The sequence below is a fragment of the Condylostylus longicornis genome, unplaced genomic scaffold (genome assembly GCF_029603195.1).
Source record: "Condylostylus longicornis isolate FDR11 unplaced genomic scaffold, ASM2960319v2 ptg000135l, whole genome shotgun sequence".
Classification (NCBI taxonomy): Eukaryota; Metazoa; Arthropoda; class Insecta; order Diptera; family Dolichopodidae; genus Condylostylus; species Condylostylus longicornis.
Genome location: NW_026578103.1, coordinates 6,398,531 through 6,417,415, shown reverse-complemented (window position 1 = coordinate 6,417,415; position 18,885 = coordinate 6,398,531).

The following is an 18,885-nucleotide window of genomic DNA, read 5'->3' as shown; positions in this document are numbered from 1 at the left end:
GTTGAAGATAAGGCATCCAACTTTTGGCTTGAAGCCAAAAAGTTAAAAGCTTGCGTTATTCTTAACGCAAAAACTATAAGATGCTTTACTTGTTGTTAAATTTGTGATCATTTTTAATATATTTTTAATTATGTTTCGAGTTACTTATGCGGTAGTCCCGAATTTTATTAAAATATAATTCATGTCTTAAACGTAACTATGCATAAAAATAAGATTCCCTTTATTAACATATTATTTATGTATAGGTACACATAGGGTACTACATAGCTTATGTTATTATGCTCTTATCAAGTGAAAATAAAAATATAAAATATTTTTTTTTTTATATTAAAGCATACAAATCTGATATGAAAGGGACTTTTTAACAATGAAAAATAAAAATTGAAAAGGGAAAACGACAATTCCAGGAAAGAATAAGAAAATTGTCTGAAATATGGTGTGATTAATGACAATTCTTGTGCGACATTATTATTCAAAGAGGCTACGAATCAAGTCTATTATTCAACAATTTACTGCTCAACTAACAGCATTTGGCATTGTCATGGGCTAGTGAAAATTCAATGCTTTACAATATAATTTTTACTTTTGTATACCTTTCAGTGCTTTCTGTATTTCATTTCTTATTTTAACTTAAAACATACCATATACATATAATAAGACTACGAACATATTAAGTAAGTGATATAGAACACTAATAAAATAAATGAACATTTTCAAATACATACCAACAAACATAAAACATCAGCCATGTACATACAAAATATGTAAACTTGTATACAAGTAGCATTATACGTATAACAATAAATACTCGCATTTATAAATTATATACAAATGCCAACAGATCCTTTTCTTCTTATAAATTGTGAGATTTTTCTTTACATTCATCCCTCACCATACACAGCTTTAAATTTTTCAAAAGAAAGAGACTTTGAATCTTTGAATAAGTCTATATGGAAACGAAAAATTAGGAAAGATTTTTCTGTTAATCTTATTTTCATTTTTCCAAATTTACTAAAGTTTTAGGGTATTGTACTTTGTTGACTGACACAATATTTTTAAAAGTCAGAATTCGCATATTCAAAGGCTATTATATAATAACATAATAAAATTCTGTATATTATATATTGTGTACTCAATGGTATAATAATAAACATAAGCAGTGGAAATAATAATAAAGAACAATAGTTGTAATGGGTATTTTGTACAATTGACGGTTTTTAGAAAATTTTGTTAAATTTAATTTAAAAGTTAATAAATAAGAAAATTTCGCCCATAACTTAGTTGTCAGTAGATACGAGAACATTAGGGCTGGATTATTTTCACCTTTTTATTTTTCAAATTTGATATTAATATATGCACCTATATAAGTAGCACAGGAATTTCAAAGTTATTTCTAGAATAACGCAGTATATATCCCCAGTGTGTGCCAAAGAATAAGAATTGATTAAAAATAATGTATTTGCCTTATTTCTTTGAATAGTGTAAATCAATATAGTTGTTATAAATTTCTTATGCAAATATTTAATGCAAAATCTAATCCAAAATTTTTCTGGTGGAATTCCATAAGTGGATTGGAAATTCTGCTTCATTGTTTTGTTTCGCTTTCAAAACTCTTTCCACAGCTGTGTAATATATGTAAAGTAAGTATAGCCAAGCACTGTAAGCCTGATTTCTGAAAATAGTTTAATTTTTTTAGTCTGACCGGTTCATTAGCCGTATAAGCTATTTCGGAGAACAGCGAAAAACTGAATTGGAGAAAATTTGAAACAATACAATAAATTTCTACCGGCGGCTATTGTTACCAGATGTGATTCAAAAGAAAATGGTTTAATATTAATTCAGTAAACTACAAATATTATGCGTAATATGTTTTCAATTTTTTTCCAACATCTAAAAATCTAGGTATTACAAACGTTGGCAAAGTAAGCAACCACATTTAGAAGCCATAAATTCAAGTTTAAATTTAATTTGTACTGTAAATTAAAAAAAAAATAAGTTTAAGGCAAAATGTCAGATAATTGTATGTTTGGGGGTGTATAAATTAAATTGTTGTAATATTCAAACGTATACGCATACACAGCGTGTATGTTAATATATTTAAGTAATATTTTATTCAAGCTTTTTTCACTTGAATATCGAATCGAGTCTGAATTACAATTTATTTATTTGTTTTGCGGTTAACAAAGGCTAGTAAGCTCTCTCACGAGAATATATTCGTTATTTTATATGGAAGTAACATGTTTACGTACAAGTTGGTATATAAATATATATATTATGTATTTTAAAATCCTTGATAATCTATAATGTGTCCTTGTATGTGCATACATGTATTTAGAATGTGTGTTTTAGAGAGTTTAATAAATTTAAAAATTCTCTTTTATTAGGTCCCAAAACGAGGTTTATTTGTATTCATTTTACAATAAAATTTATCGAAGATTATATAAATTTTAGTTCTCGCTTAAAATTAAGAAATAAAATGAAAATTTTTGTAAAATGAATAAAAAATAAAAAAAAATGTTGATAAATGCTTTGTTAGGAGAAATTGATGCATTACACTTGTATTAAACAACTTAATGTTTTTATAATAAAAATATCTGGAGGAAATGTGATAAGGCTGTACTTTTAACTTGCTTTGAGTTTTAAATTGAACATATTAATTTTAACCAGAAAATTTATAAAACGGTAAAACAATTGCGTTTTCATATTGTTTGTGTTTGTAGTCTTAGTTTTAAAATTCATTATACTTATAAGTTAAACAAAGAAAGAATTGTAAGGGAATGCAGTTATGGCATAGATGCCACAGAATTTTTAAGGGATTGTTTTCTAAAATATTTAACTTAAATTTTTTTTTATATGATCCTCATTTGCTGAAACATTTCCTTTTTGTGCAAAAACGTTGTTTTCACTAGTTTTGTAAATTGCCGTCAAAATTTTGTACATTTCTATAGCTTTGCAAGTAGATTACTAATCTTAATAAATGAATACTTTTGGCTCTTTTTTTGTATATTGCCTTATAAGATTGAATTGTTCTATAGTTAGTTGCACAACAATTTGATAGAAACTATATGCTTACGTACTAGCATTATGTAATTAAAATCATAACTAGTATAAAATTGAAAACAAAGATCTTATGAGTTCATGATCATGAAAAATTAAATTGCACTTACATATTATGTGTATGTTATATGACTATAATAGAATTAATTTTGTGTCATATTTTCCTTTCGGAATTTCAAATAATTTTTAAAAATACTCCAACATATTTTCAATAAATTAAATTGTAATATAAAATGCTTTAACAAACAAACTTAATAAACAAAAAAAAAGCATGCCTATTAGCAATAGACATTTAACAAGATAGGCAGGCCGACTGGATAGTAAAACCTCTGGAAAGTCTATACCGACAATTTGTGAACAAATGAATTCCCCAAAAAATTGAAAAATAAAAAATTTATCTTTCTCTAGCGACAAAATTAATTTTGAAATTAGAAATTATTTCTTTTTTCGCATATTTTCCCATTCTCGCATGATTTTTTAATAAGTTACTCAAATTATTCGCATTATAAATTAAAATTTTTTAAGAGTTATTTTTAAAACTTGTTGATGAGAAATTTTCGAAATTTTCTTTTAAAAATATCAAAAATAAATTATAATTAAAAAATAAAGAAATACAGGGAAAAAACACAAAAACCGCATATTGTTTGATTATGGTTAATCTTATGTGAGTAGTTTAAAAATGAAAATTATTTAAACGCAAAACAATTTATTGTGATCCTCTGGAAAAACAAAAGAAAATGAAAAATCTAAGTTTTCTTTTTAAACATTTTCGATTCTCTTAAATACAGTGTTCCCAATTTACAATGAATTCTTAAGAATTAAAATCACATTCTTTTATATGAAATACAAACTCTCCTATAATCTGTATAGTCTGTGTAATGAATGGTACACTACACACATAGTACAAACCAATTGTATGAAATTCTACATGAATTTTGAAATAGAAAAATAAAAATTTTCTTTTTTGTTTATTTTTTTCTTGATTTCAAAAATGTTCTGAATATTATAAATTTATTTTAATTCTGTTTTCACAATAATACACACACAGAATAATTTCCATGAAAATTTTAAAATTCTTTGAGGTTTCATTATCCTTTACAGAATATTATAGGGATTTTTATATTGTTATGAAGAATAAGAAAAAAAAAACAAACAACTTTAGATTTTTTTTTGATTTTTAGTGTTTTTTCATTTAAGACAAAAATAATAATAATAGAAATAACAATAATAATACTTAGAATAACAATATAAATTAAAAAAAAAAGAAAAAAATTGAAAAGAAAAGAAGCAAAAAAAGAGTAAAGTGGATTAAAATTTTCCTCAAGAAAATTTTTTCATTATTTTTATTCCCATTTTTTTCTTTAATTTTTCTTATTATTTATTTAACAATTTTACATTGTGTACCCGTTCCAACTCTATTCCAACTACACCTACTTTACTCGTTTTTTAAAACAAGAAAAGCAAGAAGAGTCTATGATCATTTTGAGGCTTGATTTCAAAGATTAATGAACGAATGAATTTATTTTTGATTGTTATTTTGTGTTTTTGTTTGCTCTTATTTTTCTTGTTTTTTATGTGTGGGACTTAATAATAAAGAGAAAAAGACCCAAAATTGAAAAAGAAAAATGTTAAATGAGAAAATAAAACTATATTACAAAACAATACACAAGGAAGTTATTCTTGCTTTTAATAAGATGTCTGGTTTTAGAAATAAAATAAAAGAAAATTTTTGTGGGATAAATTTTATTGCCATTATTTTGATTTTGCGTTTTTCTTTTTTGGTTTAAATAAGGAAACTATTTTTAAAATAAAATTTACTTAATTAAAAATTTGTAACGACATACAAACTCAAACATTGTATGCATGTATGTAAAATTATTATATATAACATTATATTAATGAGAATTTTCAGAAGGCGACTCAATAATAATTTTAATGAAAACAAACTTTTCTCCATTTTTCTCAAAATATTCTAAATAGTTTATAAAATTTTCAATTGTGATTTTGATTTTAAGGTCAGATTAATATTCATTCAAAAGCACACAAAAATCAAAAAAAAAACCGCAGAAGATGTTGTTCTAATTTTTATAATAGAACAGTTAGTTGTATTGCTAACTTGCAAGAAATGCAGCATAAAGTAAAACATGAATTTTGCACATTTTGTAAATTCTCATACAAAATTTTTCATGACCAATAGTAGGGTCTAAAGTATTTCTTGCTGGGCTGAAGAAATCTATGTTAAGTTTTCGACTGTACATCTTAAATTTTAAAATTAACAAAATTTATATTAGATTTTTTATCATTTAAAATTTTTTGCAAAAATATTCAAGTCTCTGTTGTGTATGAAAAGTAAAGAAAATAAAACTCTAATAAACTCGATGGTTTAAATTAAACTAAAACTGTAAATTTATTATGAATGTGTTAGTGTTACATTTTCTCTTTTAATGTTATTGTAGAACTCAAAAAAAATACTTGGGATTCCAAAAATATTCTGTCGTAAGTAGTTAACATTTGGCTGTTTAATAAATTGTTTAATATTAACAAAATAATGCCGCATTATTACTACATTTGAGTTTCAAATGAAGTTATTTAAGAATTTTGGTTTTTACAATTAACGACACTAATGCAGACAGAGTTCATATTACAAATTAATCTATAAATCTATTATGTAATGCAAAAAATCTAAAAACCTAATGATACAGTGAACCCATATAACACAAGTATATAAGAATCTTGATGAATATATAAAATAAACAAACAAAAACCAAATTCTTCTTAAAATCAAAGCAATGAAAAATCTTTTATTTGGAAATTATTTTAAGTCTAATATAAAATGGAACTAATCTTTATGAAAATTTATTTCATTTCGTAAATTAGAATGAATAAAAAACGTTGTTTTTGTTGTTTTGAATAAAACAATGACAGATAGAAACAAGGACATTTTTTGTTACTTTTCATCTCACCCGCTCAATTTAAATAGAATAAAAAAATTCTTATGCCTGGTATACAAGGAAGAAAAGTTGAATAAATCCAATTGTTCTAGAATTGAATATAGTAGTATTTTAAAAAAGAAAAGGACTTTTTTTGCTGTCACAAATTTGTTTTCTTTTTGCTTCTTGTTCATTTTTTTGTAATACCACAACAACACCTTCATTCCCATTTGCTTGTTACGGCCTCTTGAGAGATACTAGTAGTATTTTAGCTTAGGCTGATATAAAAATAAATTTTATTCGAATAGAAAAATTTTAAAATTCTTATTATTCTATTTGGACATTTTTCTTTTTATTTTCTTGTTGTTTATTATTTTTAAGTCGAAATTTTTATGAATATTTGCAAGAACTTTTTCTAAATATTAAGCATAGTATTAGAGAATTACCGATTTAAATATTTGAATTTTTAATGTGGATGACTAAATAAGTGATTATTAGAAAAAGATTTTCAATTAAGATTTGTCAAAAATTTTTATTTGTTAAAACATTTGTTTTAATCATTACGAAGATTTTTTCAATTTGCATTTCATTTGATTTGCATTTTGAAGTTCAGAAAGAAATCATTATGTAGTCTTAAAGGATGTGGTTTAGTTTATAAATTAGTTGCGATTATAGAAGAATTCAAGAACTAGATAATGGATTTTAAGAGCTAGATAATGGGTTGCTTAAAATTTATCTATTGCCATAAAATGCACTATACTTAATATAAGTGAAGTAATGTGGAACAAAATCACTGAAATCTTTATAAGTTATAAGGCACCAAAATCCTGTGTTTTGTTGATAATAAATACATGTATAAAGTACCTATTCGATATGAGATAGAACGCTTTTTTTAAACAAATTAATCCGATATATATTGTAAACGATTAATGTGTATTTTGGAAATATTTGTTTGTGTAAAACAACGTTTAACATTAATTTCAATATTAATGAAAATTAAAATGATTTTTTATCAGCCCAGCGTTAGACGTGGAATTGTTATTGCTATAGCGTACAGAATAGCGTGGTAAGATGTAAGACGAAACTCTAAGAAACCATAAATGCTTAACCAGGGTGGTTAGCTTTACCTGATATTATAATGATTATGAAGCCGTTGTTTATGTAAAAATACTGAATGTGTTATGGAAAGGAATTTTTTTTATAGAAAAATCTCAGGCGAAATACACTAACCAATTATTGCTAATAGATATTTTTTTTTTTAATTGTTCATTGTGAATTATTTCCAATTATACTCGTAATTCTTAAGCCTGCGTATGAAATTTTTGAGTTTCACAGTTCTTAATTTAATGAGGCGTTAACATAATGCTCGAACTTAAAGGTTAATTGAGTGAGTTAAGAAAAATGACTAAATTTTTTAATCGCATGACATTTACCGTTAACAGAAGTAATAGAAATTTGGGAAAGCTTGCAGTTTCGGAAATATTTATAGGTTGCCAAAAATTCAAATTTTACAAATTTTGAGAGGCGTTAAGAGGCGGTAGAGTTTTAAAAAAATTTCTTCTAAAAATGAACTATTTATGAATGCCAAAGAGCTACTGAAATTTAAGAATTCTACAACCTGAGTTCTAGAAGAAAAACGATATCAAAAATATGCGAAAAGCAAATATTAGATAATGGTAAATTTTAACGGCCATTTTGTTTTTTCAAGGTTCAAATACTTACTACTTTTCTGACTACTTTTCTGACTTTGAAGAATTTAAGAAATGTTTCCGGTCTTGCTACAATAATTATTAAAAAAATGGCATTTTTCAGGGGAGTAGTTAAGTAAAGATTTCCTTTTACGAAAATAAGTTGCTAGAAAACATCTATACACAGATGGCAACACTTTTGTTTTTCTACCTTCAAGTGTGTAGAAGTTTTTTGTGCGGAAGGACGGACAGACTGAAACTAATAAACAACTTTTTTTTTAATTGTTTTTTGGAAAAGTGCTAAAAATTTGACAAAGCAGCTTAATTTAAAATTGTAAACACAAAATATTATGTGCAATAAGTATTGTATAGCTATTCAATTTAAAAACGCTAAGAGGAAGCGTGCTTTACAATTTTTAAAACTTTTCAAGTTATTTAAATTCATTCGAAAAACTTTCTCATAAGTTCTCCGTACTTACATTTCTTTTCATTTTTTGAAATCGAGCTATCAACCAACTTCAATGACAAGAAAATGGTGGTTTTGATCTTGACCTTCCATAGTTTTAAATAAGGCTTTTAAATTTAATTTTTAATATGAATAAAATTAAGCTCTCTTTAATTTTAAGAAGAAGTTTTGTACATTCCAGACATTTTAAATTTGTATTTAAATTTTGGTCAAAAACTTAACCATAAAATAATTTGGATTTTGAGTTAGATTGAAACAGATTTGGTTTTTCATAAAATCGAATTGGAAGGGAGTTTAGTGAAATTAAAAGAATTGGCCTTTATTTGCACAAAATGTTATTGACTTAATTATTATGATTTTTAATACAGCCATATTGAGAGTGAAAATTATTAAGATATTGCAGTTATTCTACTTAACGTTCGTAAATGACATTTTAATTTTGTAACTAATATGCAAAAATTTTCAAAATATTAACAAGAGAAGTTCGTCGTCATTCTGCGAAGTTAATGAGAAAAATTCAAAAAATTAATTCTATTTTAATTCACTTTTTTCATAATACAAGTTCTGCAGTCGTCATACGGAGCATTTTAATAAAGAATTTCTTTAAAATTCATATTTGCTTAGTAAAGTATTATTAGATTGTCAACAATTAGTTGAAATATTCAAAAGGAATTTAGGTTAAAAACAGTAATAATAAAAAATTTGTTTTTTTTTTTTTTGTAAAATTGATCAAGAAAGAAAAGTAATTTATATGTGGTCATCAATTATTTTCCCGCAATTTTGGAGCCATTGTAAAATATTATTATATTAAAATGAAAATAAATCTAAAAAACAATAAATTTTAAAAAAACGAAAATTTCATAATGAATTTCTGCAAGAAAATTATAAAACCTTCCAACATTTTAGTATTGTGTGCGTATCACAGAGGGACAAACGTCCTATATATGTATATGACTGATATATTAAAATAATTTAAATTTTAGGTTGATGACATTTTTATAATATAGGCGAATGCTATTGTTTTGTTCGTAGTCCAATAAAAACTAAACGAATTATTGCGTATTCTGAAATTCAATATATCATTAAAACATAATATTACCTACATTATTACTCGCACTTTAATCATTTTCATGTTAAATTTATTTCAATTTTGAAAAAATGCAAAGATACTAAGCGGTCCTACAGAGATAGTGACCACAAAAATTTCTTGGTCTCATTTTCTATTCAGTGACGGACGAACGGACGGACGGACACAAAGAGCTAAATCGACTCAGAATTCGAATATGATCCCAAAACAGGTTCTTGAGTCTATATCTCAGACCATTATTTCTTTGCGTTACAAACGGTAAATCTAATTTAGCATATTCTTCGAACATACATTCGTACGGATATAAAAAGTTACAATAGTATTCTTAGTGTAATTAAATACTCGTATATGAAAAAGGAATTGAATTTTCGTAGTTAAGCACCTATATTATTTTTATGATAGCTTTACGTTATCTGCCATACTAGTATTCATTAACTTATATGACACTGTGAGACGCCATTTTTCACTTTGAAAACTAATTTTTTTGTGCCAATAATTCCTAGAATTCTGTTTAACTGCATAGAGCCGATATACATCTTGTCTTGTTCGCGTCATCAGTTGAAACTTTTTTTAACTTATTTGAAAATTTATAGATATGTTCTATAAGTACTGTTAGATTAGCCAAAGTACATAAAATGAGGTATGAGATATTTGGTTGTAAAATGATCTAATTTGAAACAGATTGAAAATAGGAAACTAATTAGTGCTCTAGATCAATCATTATTTTGCCGCAGCTTCATTGAGCTACGTCAGAGCCAGGTTGGGTTCATGATATTTATACCGAGAACTTAAAATTATTTTCGAAATGATGAATTGCCACTTCTTTAACTTTTGTTCAAACATCTACTTATTTTGCATATTCAGACTAACTAGAATTAAAAACTTCTGATCAAAAATATTAAATGTTGTTGAAAAATATGTTAGCAACAGTGTCATCATTATAGTAAAAGTATCAAGTAAAATCATAAATTTTCCAAAAACAAATTTTTGTTCTATATTTTTTGGTTATCATTTAGTTTTAGTATGGAACAAATATTTTCTTTGTTATTATTTTTATATAGATATAATCATTAGATACTAATAATATTCTAATCTCATCCGTCAGAATTTTGAAAAATTTTATGAGTTATATGCATTAGCATCAAAAGTGTAGACAAGAGTATAAAATAAAAATTTGAAAAAATGTGTCGAAATTTACAATAATAGACGTACAAGAAACAAATTAAAAAATAAAAATTGTTTTTTTTTTTTAATTCACATAGTGACAAAATAATGATCTAAAATGCATCCTACCTTTATAGCTTTCCAAACATTAAAAAAAGCGAACAATTCATAAAGTAGCTTTCAAAACAATTCATTAGAGAAAGACAAAAAAAGAAAAAGCAAAAGAGAACAAATTTATCTTCACCCAACAATTAATTTTATGATCTTGACAAGTCTTTAAAAGTCGTCGGCATTGTACAAATTTATTCTAACAAGAACTTTACTCTATATCATATAATATGAGGTGTGAGTCGAACGAAGCATAGAGGAAAAGAAATTGTCCGGATGATTTCCAAAAATAAAATGGTTGAAATAAAGTCAAAAATATTCATAAAAAATAAAAAGAAAAACACTAAAATTCTAGACCTTAAAAAAAAATTTTTTTTTAATGACAGGCCATTTAATTTAATATTAGGAAAAATATTTTATCGCCCCTTCAAAATAAACACACGTTAGTGATATTGATAGATGGCTTTAAAATTTTAAAAATAATTTTTCCTTTAACAAATTTTCTCAAAAAACCAAACTAAAAATATAATTATGAAAACCAAAAAGAAAAAAATTTAATTCGAATTCTTTGTGGAACCAAAATATAACAGTGAACTGGATACTAAATTTTAAATAGATACTTGGACAATGTGTGCACTTTTAGCGTTTTCTAAAATCTGTAAATTATTATGTGCTCACAAATTTGGTAAGAATTTTCAAAATTTATTTAAAATAAAATTAAAATTTCCTCATTGAAAGCAAGAATTGTATTTGAATTTGTTTATTTTTAATTGGAGCAAACACAATGTTCCCTATAATATAATAAAAGAGTATGTTTAGCGTACTTATTTAGAAATTAAAAATTAACAATGGAAATTTTAATAACCAACTTAATTTTAATCAAAGTATGAAAACTTTACAAAATTTAAAAAAATTAGGCAAATTACGCCTGAAGTTTTAATTTTCGTAGTCATTTTATTTTGGTCCAATATCAATAAATTATAATTTTCTCTTATTACTAATTTTCCGAAAAATGATTTTTTTATAATAATAATGAAAATTTAAGGCAAGTTCAGGTTACAAAGTCGCTGCTATGTTCGAATCAGAGTAATAGAATCTAGTTTGGCATTGTATTCTAAGGACTATACACCCATTTGATGCATATGTGAGTTTTTTTACCGACCGCATTGCGTAGAAAAGAGGAGGTTATGTGATGGCAACAAATTTCGGAAATCGATTTTTCGCCGGGAGTGCACTTCTCCCTGGTTTCTCCCCGGTAGGGAAGCGTAAATAAACTATTTTTAGAGAGGTGTCGGTCTATCTATCTATGTAAGTTTATATTGGCTATGTCACAGATTGATCAACTTTGGGGATATATCAGACTCTGGAACTTAACCTTTTTGCGGTCCGATTTTATATTTTAACGCATATGAAGAGAAATAATTAACCAATTTCTTTGAAATTTAATATTTAAAATCGGGGTGCTAAAAACTCTTAATTTTTTCGAAAAATCAGTAAATAAATATTCATTGTGAAGTAAATAAATATTCACTGATTATTTTTCTTGGTAATTTAGTAAATGAAAATCAAAAGTAATTTTTCTGTTCTGAGATTAATAGACCTTAGAATTATTAAATTGGTTTCATCATTATTTAAAAAGAAGGTTGTAAGCTCAGGAAGGTGCAGGAAGATTTCCGTTTACTTCTATAAACAATGAAATAAATTTGGCAATAAGTTTGAAACAGAAACTACTTGGAAAAGTTACATCGCTAACGCTTTTTAAAATTTCAATAAACTTAAAAATATTATAAAGGAAAATTTATGGTTTCTTTTCTTTAATTTCGTAGTAAAATTTTCTCTAAAGGAAAATTTTAAGCAAGCATATTTTCTTTTTTGGAGTCTACTTTCCATTCTTTGTAAGTGGCTTCGTGAACACCAAAATTTTCCATTCGCGATAAACATTTATTTAAAATCATGAATAAATTCTTTCCGCATCATTTTCCAAATTGTCAGAAAAGTTTGAAAGCTGAAAGTACGAAATGATAAATTACGTGTGCGTACGTGTATCTGCGCTTACGCAAACTAACTTTGAGTCTCCCTAATTTAAAAAACCAATTTTCTTTACAAAATATTATACAACAAAGTCAAAAGCTTGAATAATTTTTTTGGAATAAGTTTTCTAACCATTGTTTACTACAGTACATACTGCCATAATTACAATGATGTCTTGTTTCAAGTCAAGCCTGATTATTTGTGACAAAAGTTTCAAAAATAAAATTGTGTCAAATTATGAATTTTTCAACTTTAATTTTTTATATTTTTTGGAAATTCTTTTAAAATATCCACGAATATATTGTAAACAACGCTTTACAATATTAAAAAGTGCTCAGGACAATTGTCTATAATGTGCTCTATTAACTCTAAGTAACTATGTTAGTACAAAATTTAACAATGTGTTTCACAATGATTTAGAAATATACTTTTGATACTAAACTGAAAAATTGCACCACAACATGAAATATAAAAGATAAAAACAAATAATTACTTTAAATAAACTTTAGTCACAAAATATCTTTTGAGGAATAAAATTGAGTCTTTAATTTTAATGCTATTCCAGTTTTTATTATCCGGAAATTATTAAAAATATTTTAAATTGAAAACAAAGAGATTATTTTTTTTTTAAATTATATTTTATTATCACCTACTCATAAAGTGTATAGAGTCTACTTTGTGTAATATCACTTATGTAAGTGTATACGATTTCAAATCTTCAGCTTGCATTCGGTCCAATATTTTTGTTCTTCAAAGAAGTATTACTTTTCTCTCAATATATATTTCGATTCTATAACAATTTCTTCTGTGGGTGCAACTGAAATTCAGGGCATTCTAATTTGTTAAATTGTGATTTAAATACGGCTACCTGTTGCAATTTGGTTATAAAGTGTCACATTTCAGTTTAGTTTATTCTATATTTGAATATGACAAAACTGAATAGATACACTTATAAGTGTACAATGGAATTTTTTTAAAACATTAATATAAATATATAGACGATTTCTTAATGAAAAGGAGAAGCGAAAGGAGGAAAGCGTATCTTTCCTCACATAAATCTAATTCTGCATTCCGTCTTTGTTGGTGTTTCGTTTCCATAAATAGCATAAAAATTTTTCTTATTTTTTCCATTTTATTTTTCGATTTTTGAAGAATGTGAATTCCAACTAATTTTAAAAGTTGCAATAAATCACCAAATAAATTAAATTTTTTCTTTTTTCCTGTTTAGCGATTCATTATTTTGGTAATGCTATCTTGCAGTTGTTATTAGACTACAGCAGTGCACAACCAACGTACAACAATTTGTTTTAAAAGTGCCTAAACTTTTAGGCTTTCTGTATGAATAAGAAATAATAATGACAAAATTGTTTTCTTTACTGGAAAAGAATGGGCTTTAAAATGCAAGATATTTTGTTATTGAAGTTTCGAATTAATAACACAATTAAAAAAGCTAATTTTGGTCTCTGAACTAGTCCCTTTAAGTAAGGGCTTTAAAATATATATTAGCTTCAGTGAGTCAATCTGGCTCATTTTCAATGACCATCTAAAGGTCATTGAAAATGAGCGCTTATTTGCGTTCTCAAATAAGCGCTTCAACAGCAAACTGACTGACGGAGAGATATAGCGAGATCGCCTAAGAATTTTATTTGGTGTAATAATATACATATACATATGTATTTCATTGGGTTACATAAGTTGTATTTCACCATCTTAAAATATTGCAAAGCTCTGATTGATTGAAAAATATTTATTGTAAAATTTGAAGGAATTTATCGTATTATAAGGGCTCTGATTTTTTTGTGAATGTATACAGAAAAATTTTGTTTATATTTAGTATAATTAAAAATATTTTTAAATTTATTTATTTAAGTGAAAATTGTAACACTAAAATTATACTTTAATGCAATTATTTATAGAAATCACGCCCAAATTAAACCATTTCTGAGCAAGATTTTTGAAAAATATCTGCGAATTCTATTCCCCTACAAATCGCGCAATATTTAGCCATAAACGAACAATATTTTAACAATAAATTCAGGGAATTTAAAATAAAAAATTCCGCAAATATTTTTGTTTATTTTAAAGGACTTTGCAAACGAGTAGGATTCTTTAGTTTCCCGTAGAAAAACCCCCACAGATATCACTATAACTGCCTACGTTTAAACCTAAATTGAAATAATATGAAATAAGAAAAATAACGGTATTCAGTATGACTTACTAAGAAAATTTTATAAAAATAATTAAATTTTTATTAAGGTACCAAACTATTGTGAATATTGTATACTATTTTAGGCGGAAAATCCTTTAATACGATTTTATATTTCATATGAAAAAGAAATTAATCATTGTAATGCAGAAATTGTTGACGGTATACCACCAGTTCAGAAATTGTTCATGGTATACTACCAGTTTGTCCCTTCCTTCGAAAAATCTTAAATTAATTTTTTAATTTCTATTTTACTTCGTTTCATTTTGTTTACACTTATTCATAATTAAGAAATATGGTTTGCACTACTTGAACACCCCACTTAAATAGAATTAAAATAAAAGCTTGAAAATAAAACAGCAAAAAGCAAACAATATCCATTTTACTTGTGTGTGCTATCCTTTCAAAAAGACGATAAGAAAACTCCTTTGTATTTTGTTATTCTTTGTTAAAAAAAGAAATACTGTTGTTATTGTAAATAACAACAGTTTTTCTTTAGAAGTTGAATAAAGTATAAATAGAAGCCTTCACAAAATGCATACCATTATTTTCCACTACTTCAGTTATTACATGAGAAAGCCTTTTTCGATTTCAAGAAGAGGTCTTTGTTTCAAGCATTTTCATTAACTCTACCACGTTTATTTCATAGAACTTTTACTCACACATACATTTTAGTAGTGTTTGTGCGAGTATAAGTTAGCGTGTTCTAAACAGGTGTATAAGGGACTGTGTTGAAACCATGTTGTAATAAATGTCGGTTAAGAGTGAAATTTCTAACAAAAAATTTAAAAAAAGTTTTTGTTGTCAATTTTTTCCCCTTTTGTTGCTGAATAAAGTTATTACAGCAGCAAAAGTTTGTTTGTACAGCAAAACAGTTTTGAATTCATTTACTGTTAACAAACACTAAAATAATTTTTTATAAAAGGGTTTTCTAAACGACTTTGCCTTTGCACTATAATTAAACTTCAATACTTTTAAAACAATATGAATGTAATAAAAACATGATTAGATTTTTATATAAGACTATAAGTAATTTCATCAAAAACATTGTTGTATTTGCAAACGAAAATGGATATTTTGGATTATGAGATCGAGTAATGCCAAGAAAATCATGAAGTGGATCAATTGTGGTTACAATTATAGATTCTGTAATGATGTATTTGGTAGACACCCCAATCTCCAAAAATGTATCTAAGCCTCCAAGAGAATTCGCAGTTAATGTTCTCAGACGACCAGAGATAAGGGAGGATTCACATATCAAAATTATTTGTACTTTTACACTACTGTCTGAATATGTGAGTCGGCATTGAAATATTCTTTCTAGTTTTCTTGACTGATCTTCACAATTTTTCTTTGTTTTGCCATAATAGTAATAAAAAATTTGATTTTACCTTTGGAATTATAGCAATCATAGCATTTCATATTGTATAAAACATTTTTTATCTCTTTCATATTCTGAGTAAGAAATGTTCATTTCTAAAACTTTTACAATTTTGACTGTGAAACAAATACTTGTTGTATTGTAAAAATTAAGAATGAACGCCGTTTAATATTATGTATGCAGTATTGCTCAATTAAAATTTCTCTACCCCCAACAGTTTTGCTTTTTGTCACAACACAGTTCATAATTTACAGAACACTGGACAAAAACGAGAACATCAAAAATTAGTGAAGGTAATTTGTCCATTTGTTCCTTTTTTTTAGAAACACAGAAAATGATGTACGCAAATGCATTTGGATAAGCTTAATTTACTGTACAGTTTCTCCAAAAATTAAAAACTTTAAACTTAAGTTATATGACTGGCCTTACGACTCTATGTTCAAGTTTCAACTTTTATAACCCGAAATACATTAAAAAAGTCGGGTATAGTAAAAAATATAGACACTTCATCATATAGTATAATTATACATATAGAGAAATGTAAGGAAGTTTATCGAGATTTGGCTCGGTTGGCCTGTCTCTAAACACGTATTTTTCTATTTTCTTTGAACCTATTTTCATGCAAATTTATACCTATAAGCGTTTAATGTAAATGTGATGAGGTTATGAATTGATCAGATTTTGTGATCGAGCCAGTTTGAACAATATTTTTGATAATTGAGTTTTTATTACGGACCGAATATTTATGGCTGCAGTAAATATAAGACAATGGTGTAATTAAGAAAGTGTTAATTGAACTTTGTCTTTAGGCGAATTCGGGCCCTAATTCGTTAGACTTTTATTTAGAGATGATTAACTACTTTCTAGTATTTTATTATATAAAATAAATAACCATAAACCATTTTAACTATTTCGTGCGAATGCTTCACCAGACTAATACAAAGATATTATGTTAGTATATTGATATTCTAAACACGCAATGCTGTCGATCATGTGCTGTTCACTTCAGACTTCTTTATTTTATGTTTTTGAATACAATATCTAATAAAGTTGGGTCAAACCAATGGTTTGTATTGCAGCACTTTTCCCTTCAGCAACTGAAAATTCTGCTTTTAAATACAGTCTATGTATACCTATCACAGATTCTAAAAATTATTTTCATTCATATACAAAACTCTTTCTAGGATTGCATATATTTAGGATGATGCATACATGCAGTCTTTGAAATAAAGCAAAAATTAATATAAAGAGGGGTTACCATAATGCTCGATTTTAAGGTTTTATTATGTGAGTTAAGAAAAATAATTATATTTTTTAATGTCATGGAATTTACCGTTAGCTTTTTGTGTTTATAGAATTTTGAAAAACCTTGCGGTTTCGGAAATATAAGGTTTCAAAAATTCAAATTTTACAAATTTCAAAAGGCAATAACTTGAGAGGGGAAGGAGATGGAAAAAAATTTTCTTCCAACGAAATGAACTATTTGTTAATGTCTAAAAGCCCATAAAATTTCAAGCTTTTACAGGTTGGGGTCTAGAAAATAAACGACATCAAAAATTTGGAAAAAAAGGACTTTAAATAACGGTAAATTTAAGCGGCCATTTTGTTTTTCTAAAGTTAACCTTTAGTATACCCCGCTAGGGGAAGCAAGCCACTGCCTTTCTGCGTTTGCAAAATTTGAAAAATCCTTATGGTTTCATTGCACTAAATAGTTAAAAAATGGCATTTTTAGGGTTTCAGGGGGGTATAACTTCTAAAGGGGGGGAGATAGATAAAAATTTTGTTCTACGAAAATAAGTTTCTAGTAAAAATCTATGTACGTACAAAATTTCAGCTTTCTATCTTCAAGGGTGTAGAAGTTTTGTAAACAGACACACGGACAGACGGACGGACGGACGGACGGACGGACGGACGGACGGACGGACAGAGTGAAACTAATAAGCACTTTTTTTCAAAAATTTTTTGGAAAAGTGCTAAAAAGTGAAGGTGTTATATTTTAGACGGCAAAAAGGGTGTTTGATATAATTTAATGAAGTTTTTAAATATTTAAAGTAAATTTTCCTTTGTTAAGCGTTAACAAAATAAGCGTTTTGTTGTAGGAATAAAAAAAATTTCCAATGAAATCAAGTGTGAAATTATTAATCTAAAAAAACAAATATACTCCGAAATAGTAAAAAAATATTTGTTTAGTAGCATGCAACTTTTTTCATTTTTTGGAAACAATAAATTAAGTATATGCGAAATTAAATGTTGTTAATAATTGGAAAATATTTGAAGTTCAAAATTTAAAACAGACCTTATGAATGAAATTTTATATTTATTGCCTTAGAGAGTATATATTTTGAACGGTTTTGATTCCTTTTATTTTATTATGTAGATTAATAAGACAGTAACCTTAATAAAACTTATTTTATACCTTTCTCTTTTTAATTCTTGAAAGAACACCTTAAGATAACAATTTGTTAAAACGAAATATGCGTCTTTGTAAACTATTAGTCAGGAAATTTTTAATAAATTACTTTCATTATATTAGACCACTTTTATTGGGGTTTAACTATATCTTATAAAGTGTATGAGAAAAATACATAGTACACATATTAAAAAATTTATAAAAAAATGTTACAAAATGAGAAAACCGTCCAAATTGATTTAGTATAAATTTGAGTTATTACAATATTTGAATTCAGCGGAACTAAACCTATAATCAATCAAAAATTTGTCTAAATTTGGAAAATCCTAGAGATTGTAATTTTAAGAAAGAAAAATA